At 44.5% G+C, this 22,656-nt stretch overlaps 1 protein-coding gene and 1 pseudogene across 1 annotated transcript in view; both read left to right on the top strand.

The window, feature by feature from the left end:
• The window catches only part of LOC142891082 (NLR family CARD domain-containing protein 3-like), a 163,413-nt gene that overhangs the window by 18,317 nt on the left and 122,440 nt on the right, over positions 1 to 22,656 (top strand). The window lies entirely within an intron of this gene.
• LOC142891183 (tripartite motif-containing protein 16-like) lies at positions 20,234 to 22,501 on the top strand (annotated as a pseudogene).

Raw genomic sequence — 22,656 nt, 5'->3', positions numbered from 1 at the left:
TGAGAGAGTGGATGACGCCTTGCAGGTGCGGTCCTGGATGTCGGCTGCTGATTGGACGCGCCACGGCTGAGAAGGAGGAGCAGTCGAGCCAGCCTGACGGTCATCACTCCTCCGCTACCAACTCTGCAGTTAGTCAGTTCTGAAATGGTGTTAGAGCACGCAGCCGTAGGGGTGGGCTGCCATTTTCTTTGTCCCCTCTTTTCTCCTGTTTATTAAGTATGTAGGGAGGTTAGCCTTTCTGTATTTGGGTTCTATTTCTTTCTTTAGTTAGTTCTTAAGGCGAGGTAGTTGGAGTTTTGTTTATTATTTTGGCCTGGGCCCACCCTGAAGCCTTTGCTGCCCACCGGTTAAGTTGTATTGTTTATTTCATTTACTGATTAATAAATGTTTTTGTTGAAAACCGCCAACTGCCGTGAGAAATTAATGAGGCTTGGGAGTGGGGGAAGGTGTCCCACATGTTGCGTCTCGGTCCCCCTAGACGGGACGTAACAAAGGTGAGAAGCATTGTCTTTCTTTTTTGGGAGTTCCATTTTGGAATGGGATCAGTGACCATTTGAAAATGTGTGCTTCTTTGTTGAGTTGAAAAAATCTTGAAGGGCAAAATACTTGATGATGAGGATAAATGATTGAATTGTGAGTCAATGATGAAGAATAATGTCAAGCCTATTTTGTTGAGTTGCGTTTGTCTTTTTTTCCTTTTTGATTTTGTCTGACTAATTATTCCAGCTAATCTTATGGACTGTATAGGAGAGGCAAGAATCAGTTTGGGCTTCAGCCTGCTGCTTTTTCCTTCACACAGTTATGTTTTTGTTGCTGTGAGTCTTTAGAATGTGCACATTTGTTTTGGAAGCTTCTTTTTCATTGTTGTCAGTTGATTGCACAAGATTGATTGAATTTACACTGTCAACCAAAATCAACTATTCAATCATTCATGATGAAGATGATGATGATGAAGATGGTGATGATGATGATGATGATGAGGGTGGTAATGATGATGATGGTGACGATGATGAGGGTGGTGATGATGGAGGTGATGGTTGATGATGGTGATGGTGATGATGGTGGTGATGATGCTGATGGTGGTGATGATGCTGATGGTGGTGAGGATGATGATGGTGGAGGTGATGGTGATGAGGATGATGATGGTGGAGGTGATGGTGATGAGGATGATGGTGATGATGACAGTGGTGATGTTGATGATGGTTATGATAATGATGATGATGATGGTGGTTGTGGGGGTGATGATGATGATGGTGGTTGTGGTGGTGACGATGATGATGATGATGGTGATCATGATGGTGATGATAATGATAATGATGATGATGGTGGTTGTGGTGGTGATGGTGAAGATGGTGGTGATGATGATGATGATGATGATGATGATGATGATGATGGAAGCAGCAACTTCTCACTCTGCTCTCCTTCATTCAGGGAACTCTCAGAGCCTCAGTGTGCAGTGGTGTCTTCAGCTCTGCAGTCCAGCCCCTCCCACCTCACACTGCTGGACCTGACTGAGACCATCCTGAAGGATCCTGGAGTGAAGCTGCTCTGTGCTGGACTGCAGAGTCCAAACTGCAGACTGGAAGTTCTCAGGTCAGTTCCTGCTTTCTACTGGTGGACAGTGTGTGTCAGCAGATGACAGCTGGTGTGTAACGCTGCTCAGTGTGAAGACTTTGAAGCAGATATTAAAGACTCATCTAGACAAAGTGGATGTTGTTGATATTTTCATGTCAACAATCTGCGGCCAGAAAAGACTTTGGATGGTGGAAGAAAGTGTGGACAATGTCTCCAGTCAGCTCAATGGAAGTTGTTGATTGGTGATGAAGGCCACATGACTGAGCAGAAGATCCTGTGAAGAAATATTAGTGCAGATTAATAGTGCAGCAGTATTTCTTCATCTTGTCCTTTGAATGTGTTTGACTTGTAACGAGACTCTGATGACTGAAAACAGCCACAAGCACACAGAGGACTCACTGATTATTTTCCATCTTCACTGCTGATTGGCTGCACACTGACTGACACACTGCTGTTGTTATTGTGTTGACAACACACTGGCACAATGACTCCTTTGAGGGAATGACTCGGTGATCCCAACAGCTGCACATCTGGATCATCAACATGGAGAAATGACTCTTAATATGACATTTACACCATGGAAGAAATCAAATATCGATTCTTTATTCAGGTTGGAGAGCTGCAGTTTGTCAGAGCTCAGCTGTGATTGGCTGCTCTCTCTCGCGCTAGCATTAGCCACCTGTATGAGCACTTAGATACTGTAGATAGATCCAGCTGGACTCAGCAGAAGGTCAAGGGTCAATGCAGGTTCTATCATCTCAGTCAGTTCAGTATTGATGAGCAAGATGCAGAAAAGATTGCACTGCATTTCAGTCACTTAGTAATATGAAACTGTCTCTCAAACTGATCTTCCCAACGAGTCGCCTACAAACATGGTGGTGCAAGATGGCCACGACCTTTGACCTTCTGTCTGTTTCTAGAAAGAAGCGTTCTAACGGCAGGAAAAGCAGAGGACTTTTATTTTCTACTAATCAAAGACTTCAGACTATATTGATGGTTGTATATGAAGCTTTCAGCAATAAATATGCACTGATTTTACACACTGAACCTTTGAGGCAAAATGAATCAATGAATTGCAACATTTTGAACAGCTGATCAGTGGTCACATGACTAAACAGGTTGATACAAAATATTTTATTGTGGTGATTCATTATTGCAGTGTTATTGTTGTGCTTCTGATTGGTTTAATGAACATTACAGTGTTATAGACATTAATATTTTTTAATTTCAGATACTGATTAAAACTCCACTCACTCCATCATTTATTCTCTATACAGGTTAAGGAGCTGCAGTTTGTCAGAGCTCAGCTGTGATTGGCTGCTCTCAACTCTGAAGTCCAACCCCTCCCACCTCAGAGAGCTGGACCTGACTGGGAACCAGCTGAAGGAATCATCAGTGAAGCCACTGATGGATCTTGTCCACAGCAGAGACTATCAACTGGAGACTCTATGGTCAGTCCTGGTTTGGAAGCAGTGGATGATGGTTCCAGCACCAAAGCCAGTTGATCCCACAGCAGAGGTCCAGTGTTCCCAGTCACAGTGTGAGAGGAGGATGGTGACGTCCAGCTGCTCCTCATTCATACAACATCTGCTGCCAAACTGCTTCTTCTCTCAGTTCACCACTCAATTATTGATCAGTTCATCTTCATCAGGCCTCAGTATCAGTCCAACACTCCATGGTCACATGACCTTCATATGTTCCACACTTGACATGTGACTGAGAGTCTGCTTCTTCTCACCAGTCACTCCACCATCTCCATCAACAGTCATCGTCTCTGTGATGATGCGTTCAAGGACCCTGAGTCCTGACTCCTGCTGTCTCTTCTTCTCTCTACAGCTGGAGGTGAGGGAGGATGAGGAGGAGAGTGAAGAGGAGCGCTCCATCTAGTGGTGGCTGACAGAACTACAGCCAGTTGAGCCAAACAGTAAGATGCACACATACAGTGTGTGGGCGTGTCACGACCTTTGACCCCAGTGGAGCCTGGCGGACTGGTTCTCCCTACAAGCCACTGTGGTTACTGGGAGTGACGTCCCAGAAGCCACTGGTGGACCTTGCAGTGCCACATATGGACTCTTGGATTGTTCTTGGCCCTCCAGTGAACCACTGCGTGAGCACTGGAGGTCAACCATGATTGACTGCTGTCCTCCTCTCTGGACACCACAATCTGAAGTGAATCCAAACCTTTTGAGGCCATTAATGAAACAAAACATTTGTTGATTAATTTTTGAAAAAAATTCAAAGGTTGTGACAGAATAATCTGAAGTGAGCTGACCAGAGGTCAAAGGTCAGAGGTTTGACAAACTACAAAGACCATAATTGATTAGATTATTTTCTTTAATCGAGTCCCACCACTAATAAATATATATTTGTTCAGTAAATGTTTAATGCACCTTTTCTTTTGAGCAACATAATTAAATCTCCACCTGCTTCTGTTTGCATGTTTCAGCAGATTGAAGTGTATGTAGATAGAAAAATCTATGTGAGTAGGTTCAGTGTGCTGTGAAGTGTGGCCCTGTTATGGCCATGGGGGCCTTGGCTATTGCCCTGTTGTTGCTGTGTAGTGGTTGTGTGTCTCGTTCAGGTGCTGATGACTAACCAGGTGCACCTGGCCGGTGCACAGCTTGTTTAGGACCGCCTCCCTCAGCACTGGCTCTCTCACACCTGGCTTCCACCGCAGCAGCTGCTTTGTTTTTCACTTCCCGTCATGCTTTTTCTATGTTGCACACAGACAACATGCACTCATACCATTCACTCTATCCACACACCTACAGGCATTACTGACAACACACTGACTCTCACACTCCATACATTATTATTTTGTTTTATTTAGTTTTGCTGTTGTAGAGGCTAAGCCTACCACTTGAAGCCCCTGAGATGATTGCGTGTTGGGCAGCTGTTCGACGCGCTCGCTACAAGTCGCATCGTTTAAGTCCACAAAAGATGACGAGACTTATTGTTTGCAAAGACGGGTTTATTGCAAATCCTCTGGCCCGTGCAACAAACAATTCCTCGGACACAGCTTGATGATGTAGACAACGCCATGTAGCAACGCCATGTAGCAACGCGGTCGGAAACTATTGGTGCTCCACCCATCAGGCAACCTCTAACACCTGTGTTGTTGCTGCAACTTAAATGGGTGTGACACCAATTAAACTGGAGTGCCACCTAGTGGACAAACACAGAATGGCAGAGAATGGCTCTTACACCCCGGCCCCTAATTGTAATGGCACACTGACAGTACAATTCCCATATGTGAAAAGTAAAAAGCCATAACCAACAAACAAACAAAACACATACATAGTAATGAGTGCACAGACACCTTCTGTTTGTAAAGATACCTATGCATAACTCCCATTTGCTAGCCTGATGACTCATGTAGCAAGCAAAGCTTAGCGACAGGCCTTTCAATAACGCTGTTCTTTGTTTGCAGACGCACTGAGCGTACAAGTCCCTTCTTATCTGGGGATGTCTCCAAGACTCTTGCAAGCGGCCACGAGCCACGTGGTGCAGTGGAATCCATAATGACGACAATGTCTCCTTGCTTGAGATTTGGTTGCTCCTTATTCCATTTTTGTCTCTCTTGTAATAATGGCAACTATTCACGGATCCACCGCTTCCAGAAGAGGTCCGAGATGTATTGTACCTGTTTCCACCTCCTCTTTATATACAGGTCATGTTGATCGAAGAGCCCTGGTGGGACAGATGGCTTTCCCTTCAACAGCAGGATGTGATTGGGAGTCAATGGTTCCAGGTCGTTTGGATCGTCAGGTAGATTGGTGATTGGCCGGTCATTTAGAATGGCCTCAGCTTCACACATAACTGTGTGGAGTCCATCATCATCCAATCTTTGCTGTCGAAGAACTGAGCTCAGAATCTTCTTGATCATACGAACAATACGCTCCCACACCCCACCAAAGTGTGATCCTGCTGGGGGATTGAAGCTCCATTTAATTCCCTTCTGTCGCAGCACCCCTTCTATTTGACGCTGGTTTAGGAAAGAGAGTGCTTCTCTAAGCTCTCTTTCTGCTCCTATGAAATTGGTGCCATTATCAGATTGTATGTGAGCAACTTGACCTCTTCTGCAGATGAATCGGCGCAACACATTAATGCACGCATCTGTATCTAATGAGCTTGCGACTTCCAGATGGACCGCTCTACTGGACAAACAAGTGAATAATAATAATAATAATAATAATAATAATAATAATAATAATAATAATAATAATAATAATAATAATAAACTTTTATTTGTACAGCGCTAAATCACAGCCAAAGGCGTCTCAAAGCGCTTTATACAATCAGAGAGAACCAACCGGGCCCCCGGAGCAAGCAAGATGCGACAGTGGCTGGGAAAAACTCCCCTGTGGGAAGAAACCTAGGGCAGAACCAGACTCCAGAGGGCGATCATCTGCCTATGAGTAGTTGGGGTGAAGTAGAAAGATAGAGGAGAGACAGAGAAAGAGAGAAAGGAGCAGAGTGAGCCAGGGTGGCAGACAGGACAGAGTGAAAAACAGATACACCAACCAGGCAAAACGGATATAAACACAAAGAATAGGAACTAATTCAAGGCTGCTGTCCATGTGGAGTGTAAGTGTCCATGCTTTGGAAGGCAAGAGCCTAGCTCGATGGACAATCTGCCGATAGGACTAGTCCAGGTCTTAAGCGTGGCGGTGGGATGAAGCGATGACAGCAAGACCCCCAGGACAGCACAATCCAGCTCCTGGCGCAGTGGTCATCACCTGCCGGGGACACAGAGACTGCGGCAGTATCATGCATATCGAGCATACTGTACAAAGCATAATGAGAGCTTGGACAGAGTGGATAGAGTAAAAGATTGGATAGAGTAAAAGATTGATTGGGTGAGGAGAGTGATAAAGGTTCCGCCTGCACAGAGCAACGATCCCTGTAACGGGAGCGAAAGATCTCCCTCCACGGCGTAAGCCTACAGCAGCTTAACTGACAGTGGATGGAGTCTAACTATAAGCTTTAAGAAAAAGGAAAGTCTTAAGTCTACTCCTAAATAAACTAACTGTGTCTGCCCCCCTCACCGAGGCTGGAAGATGGTTCCAAAATAGAGGTGCCAGGAAACTGAAACACCTACCTCCTGATCTAACTCTAGAAATTTTTGGGATAACTAAAAGACCTGAATCCTCAGAGCGAAGGGCTCTTGGAGGATGATAAAGTTCAATGAGTTCCCTAATATAAGAAGGAGCCTGAGAATGAAGAGCTTTGTAAGTTAAAACTAGAATCTTAAATTCAATTCTAAATTTGACAGGCAGCCAATGCAAGGAAGCTAAAATTGGAGTAATATGCTGCCTCCTTCTAGTTCCGGTTAACAATCGTGCCGCGGAGTTTTGGATTAACTGTAATGTCCTAAGGGATGAATTTGGGCATCCTGCTAGTACCGAGTTACAGTAATCTAGCCTAGACGTAACAAAAGCATGGATTATTTTTTCCGCATCTTTGAAGGACAAAAAACTTCGAATTTTGGCAATGTTTCTTAAGTGGAAGAAAGCTGACCTCCCTACATTCTGTATATGAGAATTAAAGGTCAGGTCCTGATCAAATGTGACTCCTAGGTTCCGCACGGTAGAACTGGGTGTAGTACCAAATAGACCACTTTGTCCATCAAAAACTCTGTCCCTACTCTCTCGCGATCCAAATATAATGACCTCAGTTTTGTCGGAATTAAGCAACAGGAAATTCTGTGTCATCCAAGTTCTGACATCACGAAGACAAGATTCCAATTTGGCCAACTGATGAGCCTCGTTTGCCTTAAAAGAAAAGTACAACTGTGTGTCATCTGCGTAAGAATGGAAACTGATGCTATGCTTTCTGATGATGTCACCAAGAGGTGACATGTAGATGTTGAAGAGGAGTGGCCCAAGTACAGATCCTTGCGGGACACCATGACTAACCCTCCTACGTTCTGACGAATGATTATGAACATGAACAAACTGAAAACGGTCAGACAAGTAAGATCCAAACCAGTCCAAGGCGCGATCCTTGATGCCGATAGTATCTTCTAATCTCCTAAGAAGAATGCTGTGGTCAACTGTATCAAATGCTGCACTGAGATCTAGGAGGACCAGAACAGAGAGAAGACCTTTGTCAGATGCACACAATACCACTCCGTACCGCTTGACTGTTCCTCGTCCCTTCTTCACCTCCATTGGTCTGCCATCTTCTGCACCACTGCTCGACCATTGTGCCTTCTGCAGGAGCCGCATTTCGATATCACTTTCCTCACTGTTGAATTGGCACCTGGGATCCAGTATTTTCTCCTTAGCGTGGATAACATGTGATTACGACCGCTATGGCCAAGCTGTTGATGAATATCTCACAGGAGAAGAGTGGCTATGTGTTGGTCTTTAGCCAAAATAAGTGGGTGTTTGGCTTCCTCAGGCAGAGAACCCCTTGTCAGTCGCCCTCCAACTCTTAGGAGCCCATCATCCAGATGTGGATCCAGCGGTTGGATGTTTTTGACTGCATGTTTTGCATACTAGGCGTTTGTCACAACTTCGACTCCTGTGCCCAGCATGCAGGCAACCAAAGCAGAGATCCTTCTCCTTCAGAAGGGTGATTTTGTCTCTGTGCTTCTTACGTCTGAACTGCTGACTAAGTTCTAATGGGTGACTTTGACTACAGCAAACACAGGTTGAGACCGCTGCAGAGTAGCGCCTTGGTGGAATGTTTCTAGGGTCTCTGTCACGCTCTACATCCAGCGATGCAATTGTCGTAGCATAGCTCCCCCTCTTAGCTCTCTGCTCTGGATGTGACGGTGGCCTATTGCCAGGCCTTACTTTAGCCGACTCTGCAGGTGAATTACTGATGTTGCCATACAGAGGATCTGACAGGATTCGCACCTGCCTCTCAATGATGTTCACCGGATCCTTGAACTGGGCTCGATTTCCTGTCGTTTCCCCTATATCATGTGCAACGGTCCTCCATCGTTCCCGGAGTTTGAACGGCAGTTTAGAGGCGAAAGCCCTGATGTTGCTTGGCATGTCCAGCTCTTGCATGTACACAAACTCCTCCATCACATTGCAACAGCCTCGCAAAAACAGGGAAAACGATTGCAAAGCTTTGACGTCTTCATTCCGCACTGGAGGCCAGGACAGAGCCTTTTCGATGTATGCCACAGCGACCTTGTATTCACAGCCAAAGTGTTGTTGCAGCAACTGCTTTGCTTTTGCATATCCAAGCTCAGGTGTCATATGCAAGCAACTACGGACGAGCTCTCTTGGCTGCCCCCTGGTGAACTGCTCCAGATAATACAGACAATCGGCCTTGCTGGCCTTTTCCTCCACACCTTGCTCAAACGCCCTTATGAACGAGATGTACTGAAGAGGGTCTCCATCAAACAAAGGAATGTCTCTTGCTGGCAGTGACGATAGACGTTGTTGTTGGACAAGAGATGATGTTATTTCGTTTTGCCTTCGCATCAGTGAGAAGAGCTCTCCATTTGGTCTCTGCTCCGGTGTTGGAGTGTTGATTTCAAGGGACTGTTGCCCTGCAGTCTGATAGCTGCCCCTATTCAACCCAGTCCAGTCCTCCTCCTGTGGTCTGGGTTTAAGGTGTTGGCTTGCCCTATACTGCAGTGCCTCGCCTATGACTGGGCACTTTGCACTTTGACTGGACGCTGCTTGCTTCTGTGGTGGTTGTGGTTTAGTTTGAGGTTCATAGTGTGGTGAATTCTTCTGGTGGATTCAGGTGATGTAGATGTTGAAGGAGTCTTCACTGACACAGACTTAGTTGGATAAAAACTGGTTTATTTCAAAGAAGTCAAAAGTCAGACAGGCACCATGGAAAAGCCTGGGGATGTCTCTGGGCCAGATGTGAGCAACTCCAATGATGCTTTGTTCGCATCCCCTTTTATACCTCCCAACAAGAAGAGGAGGAAGATCCAGGATATGGGTGGGGTGTATGCATTCATAGTTACACCCCTAATGGCCATCTGGTTTAATCTGATAACAGTGATAATAACAAAACCATACATGAACAATAAGTCACCTTTTTGGGAGGTAGGCAGCTGCGAGTTCACATCCTGCCATGTATCAAATGGTGTCACGTGCATAGGAAGGCAGCAGCGGGTTCAGACTGAGTTCACATTCTGCCATATATCAAATGGTGTCATATGCATTGGAATACAGCAGCGGGTTCAGATACTACAATAGTAAAAATTATTTGCCGTAGGATCCAGTGTGTGTTTGGGTACTGATCTTTGCATTCCCTTTTCGCAATAGGAGTTGATTGCATTTGAACCTTAACCTCCTTAACCCTTGAGGAAGTCGTGCTTGCCCTACCACTTGCTGAACTCTTCCTCGAACCTTTGCTGGCTACATTTGAGACACTGTCCCCTGGGCAAATACCATCATCAAGATGTACACCAACATCATGAACCAACACACATTGATCAACGGTTGAAACCCACGATTGCACTTTGGACATAAGATCATTATTAGCAATCATTTTCGCTTTAAACCACACATCATGCTTTTCTTTTTCAGCTTCAGGTAACATACTCATCACAGACTCATGAACACACTTTACTTCACCACATATTTTGACCAGGTCGTTGAAAGCACTTTGAACATGCAACCTTTCATTTTTGTCCATGAGACCTTGCAACACAGTTCTTACATTGATGGCCTTATTAAACTTAGTTTTCCTTTCATTTTGCAGACGTTCAAGTTTTTCAGAAAATGCTTTTGCAGTTCCTTTCGGCCTGCGGCATCATGAATCAACGTTGCCCGCCCCAAATGTCACCAATGCGTTGGATTTTATCTCGTAAACGTGTGCACACACAACTAAATGGCCATTCCTTTTTTAGCAGCGCTGCACATACCTTACGTTGGGCGCCATCGGCTTCCAATGCGTTGATCTTCGTCGAGAATCGGCGTCCTCCTCGCTTATCCTGACGAACGGCGTCTTCCTTTAGAAGTCTGAAGTAGCTCCACAGCAGCAGCAATAATTCCACAAGCTCCGCCAGACGGACACCAAAAAGCCCCCACTCGAACCTATGAGTGAGCAAATTCCTCCTGTGGCGCTGACGCGAGGTACTCCCAAACAAAATTCCTCCGTCTGGCTGCAAACCTCTTGGCTTTTCGGACGCCTTCCCCAGAATGCACGTCGCTCAACCTTGACTCCTCTTCAGCGCCTGGATTCCCCTCATCTTCGTCCTCGGCTTGAAGCAAGAGTTTCCGACTTCACTGTAGAGGCTAAGCCTACCGCTTGAAGCCCCTGAGATGATTGCGTGTTGGGCACCTGTTCGACGCGCTCGCTACAAGTCGCATCGTTTAAGTCCACAAAAGATGACGAGACTTATTGTTTGCAAAGACGTGTTTATTGCAAATCCTCTGGCCCGTGCAACAAACAATTCCTCGGACACAGCTTCATGATGTAGACAATGCCACGTAGCAACGCGATGTAGCAACGCGGTCGGAAACTGTTGGTGCTCCACCCATCAGGCAACCTCTAACACCTGTGTTGTTGCTGCAACTTAAATGGGTGTCACACCAATTAAACTGGAGTGCCACCTAGTGGACAAACACAGAATGGCAGAGAATGGCTCTTCCAGCTGTATTTTAACTGTTTTTATTGCAATTGCTGTTATTTGTTTCACTCTGGAAAGCACATTGTGCACCATTTGGTTGTTGGAAGGTGCTATATAAATAAAATGTGATTGATTGATTGATTGATTGATTATTTTTAGTGTGGTGTAAGACAGTCAAATCCACATCCTGAAGTGTTGTCTCTAACAATGGAAGTTCTTCAAAGATGGGGGTTACAACTGTATCAATCTCACCTATTGTAATTAACTAACATGATTTACATGTCGCGGGAAAGGAACCCCCGAGGGCCAAAAGGTATCTCCTTGTGTTTGTTGGATTTGCATTCAGGGACTGTCTCTGCCTTTTGTTTAGAATTTTCTTTTGAAATGTTGTGAGTGTCAGTGCGAGAGGTATGAAGGTCTTGGTGATCTATTGTTGCTGTGGAAAATTACCCCTGATGACCAAAAGGTTCCCGAGTAGGAAGAGTAGATTTGATTTGAATCTTTTAAATATGCATTTTAGCAGTGCCTCTGTTCTGGGAGGATATTTAAGGGAAGGAACAAGAATCTGAAGTTCTCTTTTTTCTCTCCTTTTCTGGGACCCACTCTCTCTCTTTTTTTCTCTCTCCTTTTCTGGGACCCACTCTCTCTCTCTTCTTTTTTTTTCTCTCTCCTTTTCTGGGACCCACTCTCTCTCTCTCTCTTTTTCCTCTCCTTTTCTGGAACCCACTCTCTTTCTTGATTCTCTTTTTCACTCTCTCTCTCTTCTTCTTTTTCTTTGACTTCTTGATTTGTTTACCATCATTTTTACACAACCGGTCTGTTACATTTTTGCTGCATTTTTACTCTGGACATCGCAATAAACTGGTATGTTATCCATTCCCCTTCAATATTAACTTGTTGAGACTTTTGTTCTATGTGGAGAACAATCTGACATCAGATATTGATTTAGTCTTCAGTTATATGGTAAATTCTTTCTAGTAATGCTTGTACTCTTTACCTCTGAGTTGAATAGAAAAGATTGAGTGTCATGTTTTTCTAACTATTGAGTTGGAAGATATAAACCTCTGAATATCTCAACCTAGATGTCTGGGCTGTTCTTCTATGTTAAGAAGGTCACTGAATGCTTTGTCTATATCTGCCATCACTGAACTAAGATAGGGATTAATCAGAATCCCAAAGACCTTAGTTATATGGTAAGTTTCACTGGACATTATTCAAACCCTTAACCTCTGAGTTGGACAGATAAGATTGGGTATCATGTTCAATAACCTCTGAATACTCCAACCCAGACATCAGGCTATTCTTCCATGTTTAATGAACAAACTGAATAGTTTTGTTAATTTATAGAAGCCATCCCTGAACTGAAGACTAATGTCAGATCACGAGAATTTTATTATTATTGAGTCTATATTCTTAATTGTTAATCAAGTCTTTCTCTCAATCAAGATATAAAAGTAAAGTTATTATTATCAAATGGAGTCAGATTAAATTAATTATTATGTATTTTACTTTGAAATCCTCACCTTGACACCGGAACGACGGAATACGTATTGGGGAGATATTACTATTTGTGTCTAGATATTTCCTCCCCTACAGTGGTGTGCGGCTTTATTGTCATTGCAACACGTAAACGTGTACAACGAAATTGTGCATAAACATTCCAAATACAATACAACAGTAAAGACAGGACTGCAGGATTGAGCATTTTCAGTGGGGGTGAAGGTGTTATTGTGTTTTGTGTAGATGTTTGTGTCGTGTCATCAGACTGTGTGGGAAAGGCGGTGAAAAACGACTACTTGGTAGGATAGCTGGCAACAGCCGTTTCTTTGTAAGCAGGCACGTGAACTAACAACCAGCTGCTCGTATTTCTTCTGTGACCCGGGGAGAAGCATAACTCGTCCGATCAAAAAACATCATATCCTCTAGAGGCAATACATGGTACAACACCCTGAACAGCAGGACACTGTTCATCATGTGAACCTCATCACTTTGCTATGCTTTTTATATTCAAATACCACAGTTCCTCGACCTGTAGCTTTAAATGGTACATGTTTTCTCTTTTCTTATTCCTAAATGAACACCAAACATCAAACAAGCCCCAAAAAATGACAATGCAATTTTTTAGTACACCAATGCCGCTTGTCAACGAAAAAAAGAATCAATAGTGATTTGACACAATGTCGTTTTGGAGATGTATTATAAGTCCAAACGCTGAGGTGGGCGCACATTCCTCTTAGAGCGCTCCCTGCAACCTGAACTTGATGATTCCTCAAGAGCATTGTCCAGCCTCTCTGAGCTTTGCTTTTCTTCAGGTGTTTCTTATGGTGTTTCACCAGTATTTCCAGTAACACAATGTCTCTCCGATCCTCTCCCGAATCTGCATGGTAATCAGAGTCTCCATCAGTGTTAATCACAGTCCCTTCTCCTCTCTCAGTCTTTGCATCAAGCATCTGATTTACAAGCCTTTTTACACATGCCCTCTTCATAGACACCATGTATGTTACAGTACCCAGAACATCAGTTATTACACCATTCAACCACTTCTCTCCTCCCCTGTAGTTCTTTACCAGCACAGCCTGACCTACAGAGGAAAACCTGAGTTTTCTCTTCCCGGCTGACTGATTTGAACACCCAGTAGGAAAAGCCTGAGACGGGTCTGGCTTCACTAGAGAAAGTCTAGTATGGACCTGCCTCTTCAAACACAACTCTGCTGGTGTTTTTTTGGTGGCTGAGTGTGGCATGTTTCGATAGCTAAATAAGAAATTAGCAATACAATGTTGCAATGTCATGCCACCTCCAGCTTTGTTCTCAGCTAAAGACCTATTGAAGTTTTCGACCAGTCGTTCAGCCAATCCATTTGAGGCTGGGTGATACGCTGGAGTTTTTATGTGTTTTACAGCATTTATTTTAAGGAACATCCCAAATTAACTTGAAATAAATTCAGGTCCATTATCCGTCACTACCTCCTTTGGTAAGCCATATGCTGCAAAAACACCTCTAAGAATTTCTATGGTCTTGCTGGATGTGGTAGTTTGCATGTGGAATATTTCAGGCCAGCATCCATAACTACAAGAAACATTTGTTTATTGACCTCTGCAAAATCGAGATGAATTCTCTCCCATGGACATGAAGCCCATTTCCATGTATGCACAGGTGCTGTGGCTGGCATGCTGCGCTGTTGTTTACATATGTCACAAGAATTTACCACATTCTCAATGTCTTCATCTAAGGAGGGCCACCAAAATAAGCTTCTGGACAGAGACTTCATCTTTACCATTCCCCAGTGACTTCCATGCAACTCAGACAGTAACCTGCTCTGCAGTTTTTCCCAGAATGACCTCTCTAAAACCCCAATGTACGCAGTCATTTTGCATTGTGAGTTCAAATTTGCGTCTTACATATGGTTGTAAAGTCTCATCAGGAACATGTTTTGGCCAACCTGACCAAATATGCTGTTTGACTTTTGCCAGTACTGGATCTGTCTGAGTTTCTTGAGCAACATCTTTTGCGGTTAAGGGCAGACTGTCTAAATAAGACACTCTGAATACAGGATTTGACCTGGGAAAAGTCTCATCGACTACTGGAAGTCTGGATAATGCGTCCGCATGGTTTATACTGTATCTCATAAGTATATGCAGCTAATATCAGGGCCCATCGTTGTATCCTCGCTGCTGCTAATGGTGTTACTCCTGTTTTGGGACCTTGGATCTTCAGTGGTGGTTTGTGATCAATTATCAATGTAAACTTACAACCAAACAAATACTCATGAAACTTCATCACTCCAAAAACTAGGCCTAATGCTTCTTTTTCAATTTGAGAGTAGTTTTTCTCAGTTTTGGTAAGCATATGAGAAGCAAAAGCGACTGGTTTTTCACTACAATCAGGCATTTCGTGTGAAATCACTGCACCCACACCTACTGGTGAAGCATCACAAGCGAGTATAAATGGCAGCTCTGGATTGTAATGCACAAGGACTCCGTCAGAAAGAAGTTTCTTTTCAAATGACTTCTGACATTACGAAGACCACTCCCACTTTTTGTCTTTTTGTAACAGCTCTGTCATAGGTGCGATCAGAGTAGAAAGGTTTTCAATGAACTTCCCATAATAACTTAGCTGTGACAAGAATGATTTTAGTTCTGCAACTGTATTAGGAATGGCTGCTTTAGAAATGGCCTCACATTTCTCTTGCATAGGATGAATCCCCTCTGCATCAATGACATGTCCTAAATAAGACACGCTATGTTGAAAGAAAGTGCATTTTCCTTTGTTAACTCTGAGGTTGTGGCTTTTTAGTCTTTTTAAAACCTCTTCCAGGCGTTTTTTGTGAGTTTCAGTGTTCAGTCCTGTGATAAGTATGTCATCTAAATAACAAATGACACCATCTATGCCCTGCAAAACTTGATCCATTCATTTTTTAAATATAGCAGGTGCACTGGCTACACCATAAGGAAGCCTGTTCACTTGGTAGAGCCCTTTGTGTGTATTTATAGTCAAGTACTGTTTAGAACCTTCATCTAGATCTACTTGTTGATAAGCTTGTGACAAATAAAGCTTAGTAAATTTCTTTCCTCCTGCCAGTTTTGTGAACAAGTCTTGGGGTTTCGGTATGGGATACTGATCTACCTCAAGCCACGGGTTTATTGACACCTTATAATCCCCACAAATTCTCACTGTCTGATCAACTTTTGGAATATTAACAGTTGGTGCGGCCCATTCACTGAAATTTATAGGTGTGATCATAGATATATACAGAAGGCTAGATGTCTCACGGCGCAGAATCCAACGTCCGCACTGGCCGCCATCTTTCCACAGTCAGGCAGTCACGGTCTGATGTAGTGAATGTGAGGGAACGTGAGTGATCTGAACAAACATTAACACTCTGATCTCGCTGAAAACTTGACGGCTTTGCACACGGTTTGCTTTCTTACAAACGTTCATAACGTAGCAATAATTCTGGATGGTTGAACATGTTGAGAGTGCAGCTTTCTATTAGAAAAAAAAACCATAATGGTGCTAAGGCAGCCTATCTGCACAAGTTAATACGACTGAGACCACTAAGATTTTCATTTCTTCAGTTAAGTTTAGCCAACAGCTATTTCAGGACAAACTAGTATTTTGTTCACATGCAATATTTTTGGTGTCGGTTGTAGTTATTGCTGCTGCATGAAGGCAGTCTCATCAGTTCATGCAGCAGAGACACAGTGATCAATGAACTAGAGCTGCTGATATCTCACCCCCCCCACCTGTTTGATTCAGAGTCGAACGGTGACAACCTGAGATTACAGTCCGTTTTTTTTGTTGTTGTGATAAAAGGGATTAAGATTGGTAGGTGTAAATAAAACAAGCAATTTGACATATGGAGAGACAGAATAGCTTTTCTTTTCAATATAATTTAACTTCATTCGCAAATGATTTACAATTGGATTGCCTTGTTAGAGCATCATGCATTATGATTTCTACAGGAAATCGGAGACTGGAAAAATGCCAAACTTCTGTGCCGCTTATGGGTGCAGCAATAGTCGCTGTCCACAAACAAAAGCTCGTAGGATCACATTTCATCTGTAAGACATTGTTGGAGCTGTTTGATTAATGCTACAGTTTAGTGCTGGTTTGTTTAGTTTAGCATTTAGCATATGCGTTTTTATTAGATATGGGTGTGTGCCAGCGTGTGTGCGTGTTTTTGCTATTTTCACATGAAAGCCTATGGTTATAAATTATTAATAATAAGTATGCGGTATCATAACTATGCTTATAACCTTTATAACTCCACTCTTCTGTTTATACACACATGACACACGCTTCTGAAAACTGCAGATGCTACAAAACAACAGGAAAATCTAAACTGGACCATCACCTGAGTCACTGCAGTGGCCACTGGCTTCTCTTGTCCCATGGTTTTAAAGATAACTTTCACCCTTCTTGCGTTTGCGTTTAGCTCTGTCATGAGCTCCTCGGTGCAAAAGGTTGCAGTGCTTCCTGGGTGGAGGAAAGCGTATGTTTGCACAATCTTGGTGCCTTTGAACCGGCACGATAGATAGCTTACATTCAACGGCCCCAGTGAGGTTGCCAGCATTCAGGGACACGAGACTCCATGTGACCGTTGCTGCTTCTCCATTTTCCCGATTTTCCAGTATTCTTGCTCCACTCCTTTTTTCTTTTCAATGTGCAGCAGCTTGGGTGGTTTTGATGGCAAATATGTCAAGTCATTCCATTTTTACACTTTTTGCTCATGTGCCCCTTTCCAAAAGATCCAAAGCACAGACCTTTACTTTTCATAAAGTCGACCTTTTCTTTGTTAGCTTTGTGTTTTAGAACAGCACAAGACTCCAGCGAGTGGTCCTTGCTGCAGTACAAGCAAGGTTTATCCAGAGGATGTGCAGGTGAAGGATGTGCTTTTAACTCCTGTTGTATGAGGGGCTTGGCTTTGTTTTGTTGACTTTCTTCTACTTCTCTTTCCTCTGACATGGTTGCAACAGCAGTAGCAAAACTGCTCCCCCTACTGGCAGGTTGAAAGGGGGGTCTTTGTGGCGCTGACCTTTTGGTTGATTTTAGAAACCCTTTCCCATCTGTCACGTACTGTATATCTCCAAAAAAGGGATCAAGCAAAACTCGTGACTGTCTTTCCACAAACTCCACGAGGTCCTTAAACTTTGCTGGTTGTTTGCTCTCGTCTTGAACGTCGCAACTGATTGTTCTCCATCTGTGTCGGAGCTTAAAGGGCAACTTGGATATAATGGTTTTCAGGTGAGATGGTGTTTCCAGTTCTTCCATAAAATTCACCTCTTTCATGATATTGAAGCAGCTTGGCAGATACAGCGCATAAGACCTCAACGCTGCTCCGTCCTCTGCTTTTATTGAAGGCCAACGCAGGACCTTGTCTATGTGTGCAGTAGTAAACTTCATTGCCAAAGTGCCATTGGAGTTGCTTCCCGGAACCGTGGATCTGGATCCATGTGGAGGAAGCTACGGACCAGTTGATTGGGTGCACCCTTTGTGTATTGCTCCAAATAGAACAACTGGTCTTGCACATCATCCACCTTGCGCTCTATTCCCTGCTCAAAGGCTCGAGTCAATGTTCTGTTGTGCAAGGCATCACCATCAAATGCAGGAATCTCTCTGGCGGGGAGAAAAGCTGCTTGATGTTGCTTTACAAGCAATTCAGTGATTTCATTTTGCCTCTTTAACACGCCAGTAAGGAAACCTTCATTTATTAGATTTCCTTTTGTTGAGATGGAGGAGCCATGCTCATCCTTTTGGTCGTAACCCAGAGGTTTCTTTTCTGCCTTTGCTTTACATGGTATAGTTTGGTGAGGAATACATGACTGCTGCAGGCTTTGAGGATGTTTTTGAGATGTTACTGGAATTTTATATACTGTAGATGTTCCAGTGGCCTGGAACTGGCGTAAGGGTGTAACATTTTCTGACTTCAGCTGCTTTGATGTTGACGGCTGTTGAGCTTCCGGTGGTTGCGGTTGCTTTAATGATGAAGGTGGTTGTTCAGGTGTGGCCTGTGACATCACACTCCCCATGAATACATGCATGTTGCCTTCTGCTGCAGCCAGCTCAGTCTCCACGTGGTGCCTTTCCCTTCTTGCTTTTAGCTCAAGTTCTTCCATATGGAGTGCATGTTTGACTTCCAAGGCCTGAGCTTTGGCCTTTAGAGCAGCTTGTTCAGCCTCAGCCTTTAAGCATGCAGAAGATAAAGGAGAGGATGCTGAGGAGGAGCTGGCATCTTTGCTTGAAGCCCTGCTTGCTTACGGGCCCTTTAGCCTGGGACACACTGTCCTCTAGCCCCACCAATAGCGCATTTGCTTCTTCTTGCTCCCCCTGCTCCTCTCGCTTCTTTTGCTCATCCTGCTCATCTCCTTTTTCCACATCACCAGTCAACCATTCTTTAATGTCACAAAAGAAATGTGGAAAAGGTGTCAATTTAGGCTCATCCCAGTCCATATGATCCGCTTCCCTTTCCTCTCCGTTAGAAAAGAGATTTTGTACAGCCACTTGCAAATCCATCAACTCCCCTAAATAATTATCCAATGCTTCAACATGCTTGTTCATTATTTCTTGACTTTCTCCAGCTTCCAACATGCTATTCATTTCATTCCTTTTGCGCGTTAAAACGCCAAGCTTTCCCCTTGAAATCCAGTACTCACAAACCGCTGACACTCGCGTCACTGCTGTGGGTTCTCTGTTTCTTTCAAGGGGGCTTCTTTAGTCTTCGCTCCACACTTTTTGGACTTTAAATGTGTCGGCTTTGGCTTTGTGAAAGCCGTGGTGTAGAAGACGACGGTCAAAAAAATGCTCCTTGGTCGCCGAAATGTTCTTGGTCCAGGACAGATGTCCCAGTAAAAGTCTGGAATGAAGCAACTTTCATTCCTTTTTTTCTCCCAAAGCTTTTTTCTTTCTTTCTTTGACCCCAATCAGTTTCTAACAAAGAGAAAATGCATGAAAATACTGCCAGTCTTTGTCAAACAGCAACAAGAGAAATTTGAACACTCCACTCTTCTATTTATACACACATGACACACGCTTCTTAAAACTGCAGATGCTACAAAACAACAGTTGTTCACTTTGGTTGCTCTTATTGCTCCATAAAGCTCTTTATGAAGCGCAATAAGATAACGGTGAGCAACTAGCAGATAGCAGCGAGCAGCTAGCAGATAGCGGCGGTGCCTCAGTTGAAATAACCAGTGATAGGTGAGGACACCTAGCCTAACAACTAGCATTAGCATTAGCCTCTAACGCACACGCGTGCTAACACACACAAACACTGTTTACAGATGTAAACAGTTTGTTTGTGTGTGTGTGTGTGTGTGTGTGTGTGTGTCAGCAGCAATCTAACGATGACTCAGATTGTGAACTATGAACTTTGATTCGTTGTCGTCGTCGTCGTCCGTCTTCAGCGCCAAGGAAACAAAGTGCGCACACACAAACACACACACACACACACCCACACACACACACACACACACACACCTCTTCCCGGAATGAGTCAGGAGGTTAGAAGCCACGCCCCCTGTGCTCCTTGCAGCCAATCACAGCCCTATCTGTTCATATCCTCCACTTCAAGAAGCTCCACTGCTGAGGAGGTGGAACCCAGTCAGTCAGTTAGTCAGTCAGCCAGTCAGTCGCTCTCAGAGGTGAAATGGCTCAGGCAGCAGCTCAGCTGGACCCAGAAATCTTCTCTTGTTCCCTCTGTCTGGATCTTCTCAAGGATCCAGTGGCCACTTCCTGTGGACACAACTACTGCAGGAAGTGTCTCCAACACCACTGGGATGCAGAGGAGGAGAGGAGAGTCTATAGCTGCCCTCAGTGTAGGAGGACCTTCACACCAAGGCCTGTCCTGGAGAAGAACACCATGTTAGCAGCTCTAGTGGAGACCCTGGTGAAGACTGGACTCCAAGATGCTCCTGCTGATCACTGCTATGCTGGAGCTGGAGATGTGGCCTGTGATGTCTGCACTGGGAGGAAACTGAAGGCCCTCAAGTCCTGTCTGGTCTGTCGGGCCTCCTACTGTGACTCTCACCTCCAGCATCATCGTGATGTTCCTCCCCTACAGAGACACAAGCTGGTGGAACCCAGCCAGCAGCTCCAGGAGAACATCTGTCCTCGTCATGATGAGGTGATGAAGATATTCTGCCGCACTGATCAGAAGATCATCTGTGGTTTATGCTGTGTGGATGAACATAAAGGTCACGACACAGTGGCAGCAGCAGCAGAGAGGACTGTGAGGCAGAGAGAGCTGGAGGAGACCAGGCAGAAGATCCAGCAGAAGATCCAGCACACAGAGGAAGAGCTGAAGGTGCTTCAGAAGGAGGTGGAGTCCATCAACGGCTCTGCTGATAAAGCAGTGACGGACAGCGAGAAGATCCTCACCCAGATGATCCGTCTGCTGGAGAAAAGACGCTCTGAGGTGCAGCAGCAGGTCAGATCCACACAGGGGGCAGAAGTGAGTGGAGTCAAAGAGCTTGAGAAGAAGCTGGAGCAGGAGATGATGGAGCTGAAGAGGAGAGACGCTGAGCTGGAGAAGATCTCACACACACTGGACCACAGCCAGTTTCTCCACAGGTTCTCCTCACTGCCAGCACTCAGTCCGTCTCCAGACTCCTCCAGCCTGGAGATCCGTCCTCGGAGATACTTTGAGGACGTGGCAGCAGCTGTGACCAAACTGAGAGATGAAATACAGCAAGTTCTGATGGAGACTCAGACAAACATCTCATGGACAGTGAGCAACGTTGATGTTCTACTGAAGGTACCAGAACCCAGGAGCAGAGAGGACTTCCTCAGATGTTCACCTCAAATCACTCTGGATCCAAACACAGTGAACTAACATCTGTTATTATCTGAGGATAACAGAAAAGTGACATACATGATGGGAGTTCAGTCTTATTGTGATCATCCAGACAGATTCACTGACTGGGAGCAGGTCCTGAGTAGAGAGGGTCTGACTGGACGATGTTACTGGGAGGTGGAGTGGAGAGGGAGGGTTGAGGTAGCAGTGGCCTACAGGAACATCAGCAGAGGGTCAGAGGAAATGGAATTTGGATGCAATGACAAATCCTGGAGTTTATATTGTTACTCAGGTGGATATGGGTTTGTTCACAACAGCATCAGGACTGATGTCTCAGGTCCTCAGTCCTCCAGAGTGGGAGTGTACCTGGACCACAGAGCAGGTCTTCTGTCCTTCTACAGTGTCTCTGGAACCATGGAGCTCCTCCACAGAGTCCAGACCTCCTTCACTCAGCCGCTACATGTTGGATACTGGGTTCCTTCAGGTTCTTCAGCTGAGTTGATGAAAGTGTGACTGAAGTCGTCAGAGAGACTCTGAGCTGAATTCTCACCTTTGATTCTTCTTCTGTCTTCACGTTTGTTGCCCAGTGTCTCCGTCTGTCAATCACAGGGTGGGCGGGGCCTGGACGCCACTTCCTGTTTGTGCTCCTGGTGACTGTTTTCCACCTGATGTTTGTCTCCACGGCTGCTGGATGTTTGTGCCACATGTTTCTCTTCCTCTGCAGCCTATTCATCCCACAGATTAATAATGTGTCATTAGTCCACATGACAACTTTATTACTGTGGAAACACAGCTGAGGTCTGTTTCCACTCTGGACCTTTCCACCCTGACCTTTGACCTTTCAACAACTCATCCATCTGATCAACCTTCTGACTGTTGATCCGTTTGTCAACAATCAGATGAATGCATGTAAATATAGTGGGAGAATTTTGTCTTTTGATTCTGCTTGTTGGCTCAATGTGACAATAGTCAATCAATAAGCCATTAAATATGCCATCAGTCTGTATTGCACAACAATGTCAAGTCAATGATCAACTGTTGAATTGAAGCAATAAAGCAACAAGACAATCCAGATAGCAGTGGGAGTGTTTCCTGGCAGTGAACTGGTGCCAGCCAATGAGCTGAAGTGACTGATGTCAGGCTGCAGGACCAGCTGCTCACCACAGGGGGGAGGCAGAGAGTCAGCAGGAACTCAGTCCAAGGTCTCATTTTGGTTTCACACAGACCTCAAAGT

This window comes from Nelusetta ayraudi, unplaced genomic scaffold (assembly GCF_046127955.1).
Source record: "Nelusetta ayraudi isolate G7.1 ecotype Tasmania unplaced genomic scaffold, CSIRO-AGI_Nayr_v1 ptg000028l, whole genome shotgun sequence".
Lineage (NCBI taxonomy): Eukaryota > Metazoa > Chordata > Actinopteri > Tetraodontiformes > Monacanthidae > Nelusetta > Nelusetta ayraudi.
Note: the sequence above shows the minus strand (reverse complement) of the source record. Positions and strands in the feature narration are given on the sequence as shown.